General features: G+C 37.2%; 1 protein-coding gene across 2 annotated transcripts in view; it reads left to right on the forward strand.

The window, feature by feature from the left end:
* Positions 1-16,440, forward strand: part of MAP3K9 (mitogen-activated protein kinase kinase kinase 9) — a 113,780-nt gene that overhangs the window by 11,759 nt on the left and 85,581 nt on the right. The window lies entirely within an intron of this gene.

Consider the following 16,440-nt stretch of genomic DNA (forward strand, 5'->3'; position numbering starts at 1 on the left):
TTGAACCAAGAGCTTTCTGATTCCAAGTTCATCACTCTACCCACTACACCATGCAATTCAGAAGAAAAGACCATGATGTGTTTCCTTTGTCAAGAGGGAGTTGATCATTTTTCAGGGAGTTGACCCCCGCAGGTTTCCTCTTTAGAATACAACTGCTTTGATTATATCCAGAATTTGAAGTCCAAAAATCATTTTAGAAGATTTATTTCCTATTAATGTTGGCATTGTTGAGATACTTTCTTTTATTCCCTGATAATATCAGAAATATGAAAAGTAGTGAAATTAGAAGATGAAGCAGTAATTTAATTCATGAGTAGTAAAAGCAGTTTTCCTCTTTTTTCTATCGGGATGCCAGTGGTTTCTTTACACTTTTGTGGAGTTACCTGAGAAATTACATTTTTCAAATTCTTGGGAGATCAATTGAAAATTGCCACAGAGATCTTTATAAAACCCCAATGCCTTGTTTTCAGATGAGACAAGGAGAGAGACTTCTGTCTGACACCTCTGGTTATCAATGTTATATATAGTTGAAGAACTGAGTTTTAAATGTTTTACTCTCTCTTTCACCTTTGTTTGGTGGTGAGATGTTGGACAAGTCCTCTGACCTCCCTGTGCCTCAGTTGTCCCATTTAAAAGGTCAGATAGTAATATGTGCCTCCCAAGGGGATTTTAATAATTAAGAATTTGCCCTTTGGATGTTTTAAGATCTCTGGAATTAAGGCATAATTGGAAGCTATAAATATAAGGTATAATTATTATGAGATTTATGCTTAGGAACCTAGGCTATTGTAAAGATGAAATCACCCTGTGGGTGGTTCCATTCTTCTTCAGCAACTGCGAGAATCCTGCTACTTTTCTTTCAGCCAGGAGACTTCTCACACTTAGAGCTAAAATTCTCACTTTGTCCTTTGAGTGCCCGATGAATCTGAGAATTGCTATTTGAGAAAACATTAAGCTTCAGAGAAGTTGTACTGCAGTGTAATATAATAGTGGGCAGAAATTCAAAGCTTTGCTTAAAAAGTCCTGCTGGATTGATTTTTAAAAAGATGTCACTTAGATTTTTTTAAATTTTATTTAGTTTTATTTATCTGATTGATCAATAATGTCAAGGCCCACAAAACTCCATAGTCAGGGTTGTTGTTTGGGGCATTTGGTGGCATTGGTGGGTGGGGAGGAATTAGGCTCTTATCTCAGAATTCAGCATGGAACTTGAAAAAAGCCATTAGTATCATGCCAAGCTGTACTGGTTGGTTTACTCTTTTAGAAAGTGTAGGTTAATTCTTCATCAATCATATTTTTCCCTTGCCTGCATCTTCTTTGTTCTTTGTAGACTTAAGGGAATTTATTTCTTTCCTTCAGTTTTGTTGGAAATCTGAGAGGCTCTGGTCAATGTAATTTGGGGCATCCCTTCAGGAATCTTGTTTGTTCCAATTGCGCAAGTGATTAGGGGTTAAGTATGTGTTTTGGGAAGGATTAGAGGAGGTTATTGGTAAATATGCATACACTCTACAGATTTACTAAATGTAATGGCCTTACCCTCTGATTCCTTTAGCATCAACATAAAAAAAAAAAAAACTTCTGGTATTTGCTGTTAGTACAACGTGCTTTGCATTTGCTATTCTGCAACTATAGGATATCTTAATTTAGCCTCTGAGATCTGTATCAAGAGGCATAAAGGTTCAGAAAAATAAGTAGCGACTAAAATCCACAGTCTTGGGCCCAGGTGAATTTTCTAATGGTACACGCACACCACTGTGACTGGTTTACCTGGCTCTGTGGAACTGCCTATCTTAAGTCTCTTAGTGACTTGTTTTTTAAAGTCTAGTTTGACTTTGAATCTCTGTGTCTACCCAATTAGTACTGACGAGACAGCTATGTGTTTCTTAGGTATGCTAAGGAAACACTGAAATATAGTAGAAAAACTCTTTTGTTATTATGGGTGTTAGTGAATATAGGAATTCAGGAGGTGGTAGTGGTAGTGGTAGTAGAAGTTCTAATACCAGTTATATTCCATATTTATTTTGTGCATTAGAGCTTATAACATGCTTTCTTTACAAAATCCCTGTTAAAGAGGTATTGTGAGTATTGATATCCCATTTTATAGATGAATAAACTGAGGGTGAAAGCATTGTAGTGACTTGTTTGGTCACTAAGCTAACAACTCAAAATCAGTGATTTTAATGTCAGCACTTTGATTAGAGCTTAATTCTTCTGGCTCCAAGATCATTATTGTTTCCATAGTATTATAATGCCTTGCAACTCTAAAGGATGGTGGATATTCTTAGGGGCCATCAGGTTTTTTCTCTTTCAGATGGATAGAGTGCTAGAATTTGAATGAGATTTTCCTGGGTTTGAATCCTGCCTCAGATACCTCCTAGCTATGTGTATGGGGACTTGTTCTTCTAAGCCTCTTCTGCTTTGACATCTCAGAGAAATAGTGATCCAGGACATCCTTCTTTTCTCTATCACTCAGAATGTTTCCCAGTCATTTACCTGATAGCTCACTTTATTCTTATCAGCTAGCTCAGAATCTGTTTTTTAGGTTGTTGTGTTTTTGTCTTTTGTTCTCTAAGAGAACCCCAGAGAGGAGAAGGAGGTGAAGGAGATGAGAGGGACAGGGAGAGGGGGAAGGAGGGGGAGAGGAAGAAGGAGAGAAGAGGGAGAAAGAGAGGAGAGGGGGAGGGAGATAATATAACTGAAACAGAGAGATGAAATTAGCTAACTCAAAATGTTAGTGGATCCCTTCTTACTGCTCTAAGCTTTCTGACTACACTGGGTATTCTTAACTTTTTATGTGGCCCAGACCCCTGTGTGGGTCTGGTGTGAAGCCCAAAGACCCTTTCTCAGAATCATATTTTTCTTTCTCTCTTTATTCTTTTCTTTCCTCCCTCCCTTTCTCCCTCTGTTCCTTCCTTATTTCTCTCTCTCTCTTTCTCTTTCTTTCTTTTTTAGGCAATCAAGATTAAGTGACTTGGTGGGGGTCACACAGCTTGTAAGTATCTGAGGTCAGATTTGAACTCAGGTCCTCCTGACTCCAGGACAGGTGCTTTATCCACTATACCACCTAGCTACCCCAGAATCATGTTTTTAGATTCATACAATAAAATATATAGGATTACAAAGGAAATCAATTATTTTGAAATACAGGTATCAAAGTATAAAACAAGTTCACACCCTGGCATTTATTTAAAGAGAAGAAAGGATGTCACTTCTAGGTAACTTTATTTCTTTACTTGGAGTTATCCTTCTGTTCCTTCTTGAGAGATAATCTCTGTTGCTTCCTAGCTGTGTGACCTTGGACAGGTCACTTTACCACTCCAAGCCTCAGTTTCTTCATCTCAAAAATGGGAATGATAGTATTTGCACTACCAATATCACAGAATTGTTAGGAAAATGCTATGTTAAACTTGAAATGCCATATAGATGTGTTTAATTTTGTTCGTGTGGCTACTATATCCATCAGTGAATATTGCAACTCCTCTATAACCTAATAAATAGGTGATCTTTGAGAGTCACTGGGACCATAAAATTTTTTATCCCGTGGTCAACCTAGTGATGAGCATCTCTCAATTTAGCTAAGCTGGTCCTCATAAAACAGACATACAGTCAGAAGTCAGATTTAAACATGTTCCATCTTGCTAGAGTAAATTTTTAAATTTTCAGCTTGGAAATTCTGCTTTGTTGATTGTATAAACTTAAAAGAATAAAGGAGAAAATGTTGAAAATGTAGATTAAATTCAAAAGTATGTCATGCCTACTCCCCCCCCAGCTGATTGTTAAACATTTACCAGCACACCCCTGCATGTACTCCATTGTCAAGCCTATTGTTTTTCCATACAGCTGGTGTTTGAGGATTGGGATAGAGGATAACATAAAAGCCACTGGATTTAGAGTTTGAAGACCTAGGTTTGAATCTCAGCTTTGTCTTATTTTGTTGTTGTTCAGTCATTTCAGTTGTGTCTGACTCTTCTTGACCCCATTTGGAGTTTTCTTGGCAGAGATACTGGAGTGGTTTGTCATTTCCTTCTCCAGCTCATTTTTTTAAAAAACATATTTATTTCCACATTAGTCATGTTGTGAAAGAGGAATCCAAACAAAAGGGAAAAAAACGTGAGAAAGAAAAAACAAAAAACAAAGTGAAAATAGTATGCATCCACTTGCATTCAGACTCCATAGTTCTTTCTCTGGATGTCAGTCTTTTGGAATCGTCTTGGATCATTGTATTGCTGAGAAGAGTCAAGTCTATCATAGCTAACCATCACACAATGTTGCTGTTGCTGTGTACAGTGTTCTCCTGGTTCTGTTCACTTCCTCAGCATCAGTTTATGTAAGTCTTTCCAGGTTTTTCTAAAATTTACCTATTCATCATTTCTTATAGAACAATAAGATTCCATTTCATTCATATATCACATATACCACAAGTTGTTCAGTCATTTCCCAACTGATGGACATCCCCCCAATTTCCAGTTCTTTGCCACTACAAAAAGAACTGCTATAAATATTTTTTTAAGGCAATCAAGGTTAAGTGACTTACCCAGGGTCACACAGCTAGGAAGTGTCTGAGGCCAGATTTGAACTCAGGTCCTCCTGACTACAGGGCTGGTGCTCTATCCACTGCACCACCTAGCTGCCCGTGCTATCAATATTTTTGTACTTGTGGGTCTTTGCCCTTTTTTATTATCTCTTTGGGACATAGACCTAGTAGTGATATTGTTGGATAAAAGGGTATGCACAGTTTTATAGCCCTTTGGACATAGTTCCAAATTGTTCTCCAGAATGGTTGGATCAGTTCACAACTCTACCGACAAGGCATCGGTGTTCCAATTTTCCCACATCTTCTCCAATATTTATCATTTTCTTTTTCTGTCATATTTGCCAATCTGTCTCCAGCTTATTTTTATAGATGAGGAAGCTGAGGCAAACAGGGTTAAGTGACTTGCCCAGGGTCATCCAGTTAGTAAGTGTCTGAGGCCAGATTTGAACTCAGAAAGATGAGTCTTCCTGACTCCAGGCCTGGCACACTCTATCCACTGTGCCACCTACCTGCTCTTCTGTCATATTTACTAACTGTGTAACCTTGGGCAGGTTGACATCTTCTCTGAGCCATGGTTTCATAATCAATCAATTAATCAATAAACGTTTATTAAGCACCTGCTATGTGCCAGGCATTGTGCTAAGCACTGTGGATACAAAAAGAGGCAAAAGACAGTCCCTGCCCTCATAACACTTACAATCTAATGGGGAGACAACAAAGCCAACAAATATATACAAACAAACGATATGCAGAATAAATAGGAAATAATGGACAGATAAAAGGTACCAGAATTAAGAGGGGCTCGGAAAGTCTTCCTTTAAAAGATGGAATTTTAGCTGGGACTTAAAGGAAGCCAGGGAAGTCAGTGGGTGAAGATGAGAAGGGAGAATGTTCCAAGCTTGGGGAACAGTGAAAGAAAATGCTCCAGCTGAGAAAAAGTGTCTTATTTGTGGAATAGCCAGGAGGCCATTGTCCCTTAATGGAAGAATACCTGTCAGGGAGTAGCAAATAGGAAAGACTTTGAGTTAGAATTGGAAGTCCTTAAGTCCAACTCCTACCTGAAGCTTACATTTCCCTAAGAAGTGGTCATGTGTAAAACGGCAGGATTGAACTAGTGATCTCTAAGGACCTTTCTGGCTCTGCCATTCTGTGATTTACTCTACAGAGAGATTTTGGGGATGGGAGGAAGTAGAGAGTAGGGGGTAGACCAAGGATGGGGTCAGGAAAGATCTGATTCCCTTTCAAATCTGGAGCAGCTCTGGTATAGTTCTTACTGCTGGACTTTGAGTCGACAAGACCCGAATTTGAAAATTGCCAGAGCCATTGGTTAGCTGTGTAACCCTGTACAAGTCACTTAACTTCTGATCTCCATTTTCTCCTCTGTAAAATGGGGATAATAACAGTCACTACCTCACAGGGTTGTTGTGAGGTTCAAATGAGATAACATATGTAAAATACTTTGCAAACCTTAAAGCACTATGTAACTACTAGACTGCTATTATTTGCCATTTGGCTAAATCTGTGTGATAACCTGAAATATCACTAGTGTCAGGGATGAATAGCTTGATGCTTATAGTTTATGGTGACAGCAGGTGCAGCTGACCCTGTGAACCAGCATTAAGAGGTTTAGTAAAGGCAATAGATAGAAGGAGCACAAAGAGTCTCCCTTCCCCCGCCCCATTCCATCAGTGACAGATGGTGGCTGTATGGAAGGAAGACACTCCCCATCATCCTAATAATGATGGGTATCCCTGTGAAATGAAGGACTAGTATTCATCCCTCAAAGAGGCTGTATGTATTGTAATGTTTATTTATTTCCCTTTTGTCCTTTGGGCCAAGCCCGGGACTTTCTGATTATAGGAAATGTTATTGCAGCTGCTTTATCCCGTACTGCCATATCCCTCTTTGCCTTTTACCCTCATTTAAGTAAGAGTTTTTAGGTAGGATGGAATGATGGAAAGAACACTGGATTTGGAGTCAAAGAAACTGTGTTCAGTCCCCAGCAGTGCCCTTTACTTATCTATATAACCTCTCTGGGCCTCAGTTTCCTCACCTGAATCAATTACCAAGCATTTATTAAGCACCTACTATGTGCCAGGCATTTGTAATAAATACAAAGACAACAATGAAACAGCCCCTGCCCCCAAGGAATTTACATTCTATAGGGAAAAAACATATTTACCTATCAGTATATACAGATCATTAGAAGGTGATTTTGCTCAACTAGCAGTTGAGGAAATTAGGAAAATCTTTAAGTAGCAGGTGGCGCAAGAAATCGGGAATTTTAAGAGGGAATACATTCCAGCCATGGGGACAGCCAGCACAAAAATGTGGAAATGGGAAATGGAGTCCATGAGGAGCCAGTTTGACTTGACTATAGAGTGTGTGAAGAGGTGGTATGTTTAATAAGTTTGGAAAGGTAGATTGGGGCCAGCTTGTGAAGGACTTGAAATGCCAAACCGCTTTTAGAGGTAATAGATAGGGAACCACTGGAATTTGTTGAGTAAGGAAATGGCATGGTCAGGCCTGTGCTTTGGGAGAATCTTGGCAATTGTGTGAAATTTGAATTGTAAGAGCAGAGAGACCCGAGGCAGGGCAGTTCACCACCATACTCCAGGTGAGGAGCGATGAAGGTCTGAATGAGGGTGGTGGCTGTGTGATCAGAGATAAGAGACTGATGCAAGGAATGCTGTGGAGGCAGAAAAAATACGATCTGGCAACTGATTGAATATGTGGACCAAATGAGAGTGGGAAGTCAAGAGAGCCACTGAGGTTGCCTTCTCTTCTATTCTTTAAGTCCGATCTCTTATAATTTCACAGCACTGAGTTTCAAATTTATTTTGTTCTTTCCATCTGCATTGTTGTAGTCATTGAGTATATTGTTTTCTTGGATCTGACTTCACTTCATATTTCTCATTTGTTATATTACAGTAGTATTCTATTACCTCTATGTACCACAATTTGTTTAGCCATTCTCCAATTGATGGTCAATCAATTTTTGTTTCCATTTCTTTGTTACTACAAAATGTTCTTCCATAAATATTTTGGTGTATATGGGGCCTTTTTGTCATTGACCACATAGGGAGTGTATATGGTGTGTGTGGGTGTGCCTGGGTGTATATGGATTTCACTAGCACCGAAATTTCTGGGTTGAAAGGCATGGACATTTCATCGCTTCCTTCGCATAATTCCAAATTTCTTTCCAAAATGATCAGACTCCTTTATGATTCCATCAATTAGATTAATGGGCCAATCTTTCTACAACCCTCCCCAAACTGGTTATTCTCATCTTTTGCTGTCTTTGCCATTTTGCTGGGTATGAGGTGAATCTTCAGAGTTGTTCTGATTTGCATTTCTCTTATTGTTAGTGACTTAGAGCAATCTTTCATATGTTTCTTAATAGCTTGCAGTTCTTATTTTGAGAACCTTTTGCTCCTATCCTTTGACTCTTTGTCTGTTGGGGAATAGATTTTCCTGTAACGGTGCTGTTGCTTAGCATCACCTTCCCCTCTCCTTCCCCTTCCCCCACAGAGATGCCACCTAGCCCTATCTCTCATGTCCTGGGGACTGATCAAATGGGAAAGCTGATCACTTTTATGGTTCCACTGGACTCTCACTCAGCTGATAATTAAAAAGCTTTTGCTTCAAAAAGAAGATAATATATCTCTTCCCCCTCCTTCCTCCTTCGCCTCTGATGCTGAGGTCTGAGGGAATGTATGATATATAGTTATGTCTTCCTGGTTCTTTCCACCCCCACCCCTGTCCTTCTTTAGCCCAAGGCAGTATTCTGATTGCAGATTTTCTTTCCGGAGTGTAGAATTTTGAGAATAAGTGGCACAGACCTTGGTGGGTTTTCAAAGCTGCTGATTGAATATGTGGAACAAATGAGAGTGAGAAGTCAAGAGAGCCACTGAGGTTGCCTTCTCTTACATTCTTTAAGTCCAGTCTCTTATAGAAGAGAGACCAGAGCTAGAGATACTGGTTGTCAGTAAGTAGCTGAGAATGCTGCTGCTTTGTCAATAATCCCTTCTCACTTGTCTGTGTCTTAGCACCCTCATTTCCTGCATGTTCCCTAGCACAGATTTTCTGCCACATCTAGGTTAACCTGCTTGAGCTTTCTAAGTAGTTTTTGTTGTCGTTCAGTTGTTTCAGTCATGTCTGATTCTTCTTGATCCCATATGGAGTTTTATTGGCAAAGATACTGGAATGGTTTGCCATTTCCTTCTCCAGCTCATTTTTCAGATGAGAAAACTGAGGCAAACAGAGATAAGTGACTTGCCCAGGGTCACTCAGCTAGTGTCTGAAGGCAGATTTGAACTCAGGAAGATGAGTCTTCTTGGCTCTAGGCCTAGCAATCTATCCACTGCGCCACCTAGCTGCCCGTGTGGATAACAGGCACCTCGTCGATATTGTACTTACTCTTCATTTTCCCTGAGGAGTAGTGTAGCAAAGTGGTTAGAGGCCAGCCTTGGAGTCAGGAAGGACCTGGGTTCAGGTTCTGCCTCTGATATATACTGTAGACAGACATGAAGAAGCAACTTCATTCTCTCATCAGTTCTCTGAAACTGTAAGTCACAAACGAGTTATTGGTCTGTATCAGTGGAAAGTTTCCAAACCAGGATTTTTCTATGTTGGTGAAATCATAGGTGTGGAGCATCCTCTCTTCTTCCCCTCTATATACACATTAGACATAAAACACATGTCTGTATGTATATGCATTTATTTTATTTCCATATTTGGGTTTTATCAGTCACCCAAAATATTTATTTTATACAATGCTGTGCAATACAACACAATAAATATTTATTAAGCACTTACTAGGTGCTGTGCTAAGTGCTGGGGATACAAATAAGAGAAAGACAGTCTTGCCTTCAGAGAACTTATAATCTAATGGGGGAAGACAATATAAAAAAGGAAGTGGAAAGGGAAGGTACTGTGCTAAGTGCTTTATAAATACTTCATTTAAGGCAAAAAGACAGTCCTACTTTCAAGGAGCTCATAGTCTCATGGGGGAGATAACACAAAAACAACTTTGTACAAACAAGTTATATATAGGATAAATTCAAGATAAGCAGTAGAGGGAAGGCACTAACATTAAGGGGCATCAGGAAAGGGTTCCTGTAGAAGGTAGGGCTTGACAGAAATAAGGGACAACAGGAGGCAGAGATGAGATGGAAGAGTATCCTGGGCATGGTGCACAGCCAGAGGAAATGCCCAGAGTTGGGAAATCGAGTGTGTTGTGTGAGGAACAGCAAGGAAGTCAATGCCACAGGATCCAGAAAAGTATACTGGGGGGCTGGGGAGGGGAGGGGAATAAAGTGAGCTGAGCTTTGAAGGAAAGTCAGAGGTAGAGATTAGGACAGAGTGATGGAATGGAGTGAGGCCTGTGCAAAGACATGGGAGACCCGAAAGTGATTGTTCTGTAAGGAACAGCAAGAAAGCCAGTTTGGTTGGATCTCAACGAAGAAAGGGGAATAATATGTAAAATTATTGATTTAGAGAGTTGGGAGGCACCTTAGAGGCCAACTAAGATACTTTTCTCATTTTAAAGATAAGGATTAGGCCCTAGAGAGATTGTGATTGCCTGAGGCTGCACAGGTAGTAAGTTTCAGAGCCAAGATTTAAACCCATGTCCTCTGACTCCAAAGCAAGTCCTTGTTCCTCATGCTTCTTTTGACTATCCTCCATTAAACCACAGAATAACCACAGAGTCATAGGACTGAAGCTGGAAGGGACGAATCCCCTCATGTTACAGATGAGGAAGCAGGTCTGGGGAGGTTAAGTGACTTGCCCAAAGTCATTGCGGCATGGACGTGACTCTGTATTCTCAAAAGGATTATGCCAGTGGGGCACAATCTCTGTTAATTCCTACCAAAATGCAAGGTACAGGCTTGCTTGGCAACAAACAGATGTGTTTGTCATTGAGGACCAGCTTCAATACGTTCAGAAAGGCTTATTATAGGTGATGAATTCTTCAATCATTGCAGCTTTCAAAGAACATTTTCCATGTCATGTTTTTGCATGAGCTCAGAACTTTTTGTTGATAGAATCTTATAGTCACCATGTTCTTGCCACCCTCAATTTTAACAAAACTTATTTGTGTGGAGAGCACTCTAAAATTGCTAGGTGAGGTAGAAAGCTTAGTTAAGACACAGTTCCTTGGAGACACGTGGATGGTAAAGTGACAGAGTAGTTTTTTTCCCCTTAACCCTTTCCAATCCAAAAACCTAAAAAAAGGAATTATGTGCCAAATATAGAATATATGATAAGAAGTCAGAAACACTACATGAGGTAAAAATCACAACAAAAATGCTGTGAAATGACATTGGAGAGCCAAAATATCTACAGTTGGCTCCCAGTGTCACCACCCCAAAGTGAATGCAAGCAACATTGAAGGCTTGTGCTTCTGGATAGGTTGTGTCCCTGTCCATTTCTCCTCCTGCCCCAACATTGATTCGGCCTGAAATCCGTCATTCCATAAAGGGCAGCAGTCAGTTAATGAGAATTTATTAAGCTTATCATGTGCCAGGCTCTGTGGGGAGGAGAACATGTAAATAACCAGATACATAAGCTATATCAAGAGTAGATGCATGGTGGTTTGGAAAGGGGTACAATAGACATTGATTTTGCCCAGCGAAGTCAACAAAAGGGAGAATTAGAGGAGAGAAAGCAGGTAGCCCAGAGCCATCTAATAATTAGGGGTAAGGAGCTTTCACGATTGAGGGAAAGGGGACTGGTAACTCAGCTGAGACCAGACTTTTCCCCATAGGGTATGTTCTGATGAGTCCTGATCTGGCTCCTCATACACTCCTGTGTGAGGAGGCCAAGGATACTCAGACTGTTGGCGTGGAAAAGGGAAGAACCAAAGAATGGGGAAGGAAATCAGAGACATTCCAAAGTGAAAAAAAAGGAGAAAAATGGAGTAAAAACCTAATTCACAAGCATATAAAACAAGAGAGAGGCTCATAAAGACAGAAGGAAGAATGAGTAAATAGTTAGAGGTGTCAGGACATTATGAACAAGCCTTAAACTGTGAAGGAAAATGGATCAAAACAAGAATTTAGTAGGCTCCCAAGAAATTATGGAATAAGAACAAGGATCAAACTCCAGAATGGGGAGGGAAAGGAGAAGGGGAAAGCAGAAGAATTTAGGAATCAAATTACCAGGGTACAAGATTTAGGACATGAGATAATGTCTCCAAAGAAGAGGTTCTGAGAGAGAGAATAATGGACTAGGAACACAAAAAAATGTAGAAATAGAATAAAATTTGGGAGAAGTAAAAGACCACAACTTTAAAATAATACATGAATTCTACATAAACCAAAGAGACTGACATTAAGGACAGGATTCTGCAGAATTATATAACTTAAGAAGAATATGAAAAATAAAAAAAACCCTAAATATTATACCTCAGGAAATAACACAAGAACTTTTGAATACCAACACAAGAGGAATAAATCATATAAATCAACCCCATAAATCACTGCCAGAGAAAAACTCCATGTTTCAAAATCCAAGTCATAGAGTGGTCAAATATCACAATTTCAATAACACCAAAAAGTTTTTCCAAATCTCCGGGAAAAAAAAAAACCCAAAACAACCTAACGCTACCAAAGGGAACAAAACATCTACACGCAAATAACCAAATGGATTTACAGGTAAATTCTATTTAAAGTTTAAAGAACAATTAATGCCTATGCTACACAAATTGTTCTCAGGTGAAAAAGAAAATGTTCTACCAAACTTCTTCTATGAGACCAAAGATAGTCTTACTACCTAAACTAGAGAAGGATAAAGCATAGAAAGAGAACAAAAGACTAATATCAGAAATGAGTATTGATATAGAATTATTATATAAAATTTTAGCAAAAAGACAATGGTAATACAGCTAGAAAATGATTTAATATGATCATATTAGTTTTATACATGAGATATAACTCAACATCAGAAAATGTTAACATAATAAATTATATTAAAAAGAAAATACTACAAACTATATAATTATAACAATAGACACAGAAAAACACTTGACAAAGTACTCATTTATGCTAAAAGTCCTAAAGTACATGAGGCATAGGAGGCCCATTTTTTTATATGACGAAAAGCACGCATATCTAAAACATGTCATTATTAAACTAATATCATTATTTCAGTGGGGAAATACTAGATGCTTTCTCAATAAATACAAGAACAAAGCAAGGATAGCCCTTTCCCCACTACCATTTTAGGTAGTACTAAAATATTAGTTATAGTGATAAGACATTAAAAACATAAACGTTGTCAAAGAGGAGACAAAATTAGCCAGAGTAGCAAACAATAGTATTATTTCCTTTAAAAGTCCCAGGATACCAGCAAAGAAACTGAGTTAATTAAAAACTTCAGTATAGTAGCAAGATATAAAATGAATCCACAAAATAGTCAGCTTTCTATATAGCTGTAACAAAATCCAAGAAGAAATAAAAGCAAGGAAAACTCCATTCAAAATTGCTACACAAAGTATGAAATATCTGGGAATTAATCTCCCCCAAATCATGTAAGACATTTAAATACAATGACAAAGCACTCTTTAAAGAAATAAAGAATGTCAAATAATTGGAAGGAGATTTATATCTCATGATTGGTCTGTGCCAATGTATTAAAATTAACATTACTACCTACATTCATTCACAAATTTAGAGCTATGTCAATCAAACTACCGGGATAGGTAAAGCTAGACAAAAGAATAAAATTCCTGTGGAGGAACAAAAGGTCTGGAATATTAAGGGAAATAATTTTAAAAGAAGGAATTATGAGGGAATAGTGCTCCCAGTCCTCATATATGCTTTTTTGTTTTTTAATTTAATTTATTAAATAATTTTTAATTTTTAAATAATTAATTATATTAAATTTTATTATAATCTTTTGTTTTTACATCACTACATTTCCTAGTGTAACACTCCTCCTTCCCAGATTTACATTCTTTACAATAATGAATGAAAAAAGAGGGAAAAAGTTCAGCAAAACTTGACAATATGTTGAAAAAGACTAACACAGTCATCCAGTTCTTCAAAGAAGCCAAGGAAAGTGCTTTCTCATCTTCATATTTTGTTATGAAGCAGATATTATTCAAACTGTATGTTACTGGTTAAAACAATAAAAAAGTATAACAGTGGAATGGATTAAGTAAGTGAGAAACAGAAACATTTGGTTCTTAATCTAATGTCTAATACACCTGAGAACACAAACTACTTTGAGGAAAACCCACTATTTGACAGGAAGTGTTGGGAACACTGGAAATCAATTTTGCAAAAAATAGTAGGTTTAGACCAGACCCCCATTTTACAGGACATGTAACAGTAGGTTCCAAGTGGATACTTTCTTTAAAGATCTCATAAGAAAAACATGGAGGAAAATGAATAGAAAGATAGAGGAAATCTTTCACAACTATGGGTAGGGGGAGAATTTTCTAACAGAACAAAGAAGAGAGATCACAAAAGATACAACAGGCAATTTTGATTAATTGAAATTGAAAGGCTTTTGTACAAACAAATTTGGTGCAGTTTTGATAAAAAAGGAAACAATTTGTAGAAAAAATCTTTGTATCAAATACCTCTTATAAAGATCTGATATTCAAGATACATAGGAAGTTGACATAAATATAAAGGACCACAGGCATTACGGAGTAGTGCATAGAGAGGGCTGACCTGGGAGCCAGGAAGACCTACATTTAAGACCAGCCTCTGATACACACTGACTGTGTAGCCCTGAGTAAGCTGCTCCACCTTCTAGTGCTTGAGGCCATTCTCTAATACTATAAATTATAGAAGAAGATGCCTTCTGGCATTGTAGAGGGGTTTCCCCTATATGGTGTTTTTATATTTATATATAAAACAACATAAAACTATTCTATATAACTATATTATAAAATATAAAAATATATACATGTATAATTATATATCATAGTTATAACTATATACAACTATATTATAAATAACTAGATAATATACAACTATGCATAGTTCTATATAATATAGTTGCATATAATTATATAATACAGAATATTATATAATACATATAATTATATAGTTATTAGCAACTGTTTGTATAGTTATTATATATTATATATTATAATTAATTATATAGTTATTATCAACTATTATCAACAACTATTATATAATTGTATAACATCTACAATAAATAATCAAGTATCATTTTATGTAGATATATATAACTGTATTACATAACTATACATGTAGAGTTATAACTGTTTAACTATATTATACATACCAGCATGATTACATGTAATATACTTATGTATTGTTGTAACTACATATATATGTATATATGTGTGTATCTATATACGCATATGCTCACATACATAATTACTTGTTGTTATTTAGTTGTTTCAGTCATGTCTGACTCTTTGTGATCCCATTTGGGGTTTTCTTGGCAAAGATATTGGAGTGGTTTGCCTTTCCTTCTCCAGCTTATTTTACAGATGAGGAATTTGAGGCAAATAGGGTTAAGTGACTTGCCCAGGGACACATAGCTAATACGTATCTGAGGCTGGATTTGAACTCAGGTCTTCCTGACTCCAGGCCCAGTGCTCTATCCACTGAGCCACCTTGTTGCCCCTATACATGTATAGTGATATAGATAGATAGTTTATATATACTTATATAGTTATAATTATTGTTGTATGTGGTTTTATGTATCTATGTATAATTATATGTGGTTTTGTATGATGACTATACATATATATATAGACACATATAACAACTATACATGTATAGTACATGTATAATATAGAGTTCCCTTTATTAATGAGATCACAAGTCCATTCCCTCCTTTATCCTTAGATAGAACCAAGAACCATTCCTCAAAAGATAAGTGGTCAAAGGACCTGAAAATACTTCTCAAAAGAAGAATTACAAGCTATTAACCCCATGAAAGGTTGTTCTCACTATGAATAAGAAGCATGTAAATTAAAAAAAAAACTCTTGAGATTTTGTTACACCCAGCCAATTGTCAAAGTTGACAGAAGTTGGAAGTAGTTGATGTTAGAGAGATTGTGAGAGACAACTAATACTCTACTGATGGAGCTGTTAATTTATCCAGGGTTATAGAGTACATGGCTACTGATATCCCTTCCAACTCCAGATTCTGTGATTATTTTAAAGCATTTTGGAATTATGTGATTATTTTAAAGCAATTTGGAATTATGTTTTTGTTGTTGTTGTTTTTTAAGTGTAAGTTTTTTAAGCATAAGTTTTTTAAGCAAACATGCCTAGACTCTTTGTCCTGGAGATCCCACTAGTAGACATGTACCTTTTGGAGGCAAAATACAGAAAAAAAGGTCCCATATATACCAAAATATTTGTAGCAGTACTTTTTTATGGTAGCAAAGAATGGGACCCATTGCTTGAGAACTAGTTAAATAAATTATAGTTAGGACATGACTACAGTAGAATACAATGTCCGTACTTTAACAAGAATGGGAAAAATTCAGAAAGCGTGGAAAGACTTATATGAACTGATAAAGTAAGTAGAACCAGGAAAATGATATACAAAATGACTACAACAATAAAATGAAACTGAACCTTTTAAAAATATAATGACCAAGCTTTGTCTCAGAGAAGAATTAAGAAAATGTACTTCATTCCCTTTATTTGCAGAAGGGGAGGGAGAAATGTTGAAACTGAATATTGCATTTGCTTTTAGACTCTGTAGATGTGTTAGTTTTGCTCGTATTTATTCTCCTCTTTTGAAAAAAATCTTTGTCCCAAAGGATAGTTTGCTGGGTAGAGAGGGAGGAGGTGGAATATATTCGGAAATAAATGTGACATAACAAGAAAAGACAAAAATAAAAATTTTTAAAAGACAACACAGTTCTTGTCCTTATGTAACTTAAAACTACAAAAGGATAA

Source organism: Vombatus ursinus, unplaced genomic scaffold (genome assembly GCF_900497805.2).
Source record: "Vombatus ursinus unplaced genomic scaffold, bare-nosed wombat genome assembly UNPS02014945.1, whole genome shotgun sequence".
Classification (NCBI taxonomy): Eukaryota; Metazoa; Chordata; class Mammalia; order Diprotodontia; family Vombatidae; genus Vombatus; species Vombatus ursinus.